The sequence below is a fragment of the Curcuma longa genome, chromosome 15 (genome assembly GCF_044706935.1).
Source record: "Curcuma longa cultivar G26 ecotype Majalengka, Jawa Barat chromosome 15, ITB_CL_G26_1.1, whole genome shotgun sequence".
NCBI classification, from domain to species: Eukaryota; Viridiplantae; Streptophyta; class Magnoliopsida; order Zingiberales; family Zingiberaceae; genus Curcuma; species Curcuma longa.
The window spans coordinates 9,132,461-9,135,856 of NC_133875.1; the positions used below are offsets into that span (position 1 = coordinate 9,132,461).

Consider the following 3,396-nt stretch of genomic DNA (forward strand, 5'->3'; position numbering starts at 1 on the left):
ATCTAAATATGAAAGAACGGGGCTTGATTCAAAAGGAAAATGCAAAATGGCACAATTGTGGAAATATGTTGAAGAAAAGAGAAAAATGAAGAAAGAAGGAAAGTATCAAGGAATGAAACCTCAAGAGTTTAGATCAGAATTTCTTCATGGATCTGAAGAACACACTTAAAGAAATGGAATACAAGAGAAAGCCTTCAGAAAAAGGGCAAGGGTTCATTGATGAGCATTTAACTATACCCATGTCTACCACTCCACTCACTTTATTTTCTTGAAATTCCTTTTCTCTTGAAATTTTCTTTCTACATTCCTATTTCATTTGTTTCATATTCATGATTTCTTTACATCTTCAATAAACCTTAATATATGTGGATTCCAAATCATGAATGGTAGTGGAGAGTAGAAAACAAGCAAGCCTATGGAAATGCATGAAACCTAAGTGCTTGAGTGAGCTCCATCTCCTTTTTGATCATGAATTAGAATTTAGGATGAGAGCCACTGATTTATCTATTGAAAACAACCTCGTGAGATTTAGTGTGATGCATTTTTCTCAATTAGTCATGAAGGGTGAAACTTACTATGCGGTTAACCAAATACAAGGGTTAGTCCATGGGCTTAAATTTTTGAGACTTTACAAGCTTAGATAATTTTCTTTTAATTGTTTCTAATCATGATTGAGGATGATCTAGGGGGTACAATCTTAGTTTAGTTTTGTTGACTTGAGCGGGACGCTCAAGGGTAAGTGTGGGGGAATTTGATGAGTTAGGGTTTTCTTAATTTTTAATCGATTCAATCTTTGGGTTTTGCATGAAAATAAATTATTTAATGAATCGATTTGATTCATATTTGTGCTATATTATATAATTTGAGGCTTGATTATAATTTTTATGATTTAATGGTGAATTTTTGAGTTATACCAGTTGCCAGCAGCAAATGCAGGTAGAGGGTCTATTTTTGTTATGCCTGAAGATTTTAACTCCAAAGTCTTTGACAGATGGGAAAGCCTAGAATTAAACCAAACAATATTAGATAATGTTTTATTCCCTATAACCTTGGTTATGTGATTACTTGATAATCATATAACTAAGATGATCACGGATGCCCCTCAACCAAACGCACCCTTAATAATAATCTTATTTAAGATTATCAATAATAATCTTATTTAATTATCTATTTAAGATTATCAATAATAATTTTATTTAATTTAAATCATTAATAATTTCTAAGTAATATTACTGTCATGTCAATAATATAAAATATAATTTTAAAATTTAATTATCTTGACAGAATAAAATTTTTCATGATTTATAAAAATATATCTTCAAACTTTAATCAAATATCAAATTGCCATCAACCGCCGACTCATTTGCAACTCCCGATTCCACGACCCGCCGACCCTCTCGCATCTCCAAAACCCTAGCCTTTGCAACTCGCGATTCCAAAACCCGCCGCCCCGCCCCTCTCGCATCTCCAAAACCCCAGTCGACCTTCTCGCATCTGTTCTCCGCTTTGCAAATCGTCAAAACCATAGCGACTCCTTGCATCTGTTCTCCCCTCACCAACGCCGATCGTGGGAGCCTGTGTACGCGGCCAAGCGAGCGAGCAGGAGGAGTACGCGGCCAAGCGAGCGAGCAGGAGGAGCTCTTACAAGGTGTGAAATTTGTTTGTTTGATTTTTTGAAACTAAGGTCATGCTTTCGCGTGATTTAATGAAGTGGATGGAAATCTTTTGCTGATATTTGTCACCTCATGGTTCTGACCTTACATTAGGTGATTCAATGAAGTGGATGACATTCCTATTGAACCAGTAAAGTTAAATTGTGGCAATCATGTTCTCTTGCCCACCACCTCTAATCCCTTTGTTCATTAGCAGACAAAATGCAGATTTATTGCTAGTTAATGATTTTATAATAGAATAAGCCATTATTTTATAACACCTGTAAGCTTGATGGAGGAGTAATGAAGGCATTATTGTATCCCCTAAATATATCAGGGTCTGTCAAAATTATGGATGTTATGCTTAACTCTATATTGATCATCATTTTTAGATAAACGATTTAATGTGATTATGTGTGGACATGCTATCTATGAAGTTGTATGATTTGAAATAATTATTTGGATGGTCTAATACAGTTTGCACGTCCTCCTGTTGAGTAGAGTTGGTTAGTACTTCTCTCTTAATATATGTCTCTCATGTTTGGTGGAAGTTTGAGAAGTTTGGGTGATTGCTAGTTCAGTTAATATTTCTCTCTTAATCTATATCTCTCCTGCGTTTGGTGCAAGTTTGAAAAGTTTGTAATTGCTTCTGTCATCATGGTGAATTAAGTATTATGTAATGAGATTATAAAATAAAACAAGGTGATAAATTAATTACAATACAGAAAGTATAATGGACGATAGACAAATTAAAATGCAAGTAGAGAAGGATGTTGATGGTTGATGATTAAGCTAATCAAGAAGCTATCTATATGATGCCATTTTGTAATTTTTTAAAAGGGATACTAAATGAAGATTTATAAGAAGTTGTAAGTAAAATTAATTTAATGCTAGGAATTTAAAAAACCTAACAATTAAACAAAATGTAATTCTGAAAGAGAAAATGTATTTATTTCAAAATAATGTGATCTTAGTCTGATGTTGATGTTGCTACTTGGTGCTGAGCTTTCCTCTTTTTTGTACTATGTTGCCTTGGATAGGATTTATAGTTTTTTTGTGTCTTAACTTTTTTTATTTTTTTTTCTGTTGTTGTTCCTTTTACGTATGATTTCTTGCTCTATTGTTATTATTTCTATAGAATAATATGCAAAATCACTCCTCTGAGGGTGATTTGGCAAGCCAAAATTGGTCGAGACAATCGATCCTTGAAGGGTGTTCATTGTAGAATATTGAAATCATAAATGAAAGACAAGGTAGGTGGCCATTGACAATAGAAGAAGAATATCTTTGACTCATGGTGGAGAGTGTTTGGGTAGTTTGGATGTTGCATCCTTCTTGAGATGGAATTACATGGGTGGTATGTGGACGAAGTTGCGTGGTGGTGATTGTTACGACGTACAGATCAATGGTTGTGAGGGAGCTAGAGAAGTTGTCATTGTTGCATGTATCCCTCAGGTGAGGGGTCACTTCTCTCACTTTTCGAGGGGTACGCCTTTTCCTAATGGCCTGACTACAACGACTGAAAAAGAGAACAGCGACAACCGATTCTCATATATATGGTAATGTTGGGCGACACAATGTGGAGTGACTATGTTTGACAAAATGGCACATGGTTGAGAAGTTATCTAACTAATCGGGAAAAACATGTGGAAGTCGTGTGGAAATGAGGTTACGCGAGAAACTCCTAGCCTAGAGGAGAAGACACTGCAGAAGCCAATCATGGTTGTTGTTAGGCAAAGTTTAA

At 35.0% G+C, this 3,396-nt stretch overlaps 1 protein-coding gene across 1 annotated transcript in view; it reads left to right on the forward strand.

The window, feature by feature from the left end:
- Nucleotides 1–1,384: 1,384 nt before the first annotated feature.
- The window catches only part of LOC141846786 (uncharacterized), a 14,619-nt gene continuing 12,607 nt past the window's right edge, over nucleotides 1,385–3,396 (forward strand). The window contains exon 1 of the mRNA XM_074734839.1: nucleotides 1,385–1,648. The gene's annotated coding sequence lies outside the window, so the exon portion shown is untranslated. The remainder of the gene's footprint in view (nucleotides 1,649–3,396) is intronic.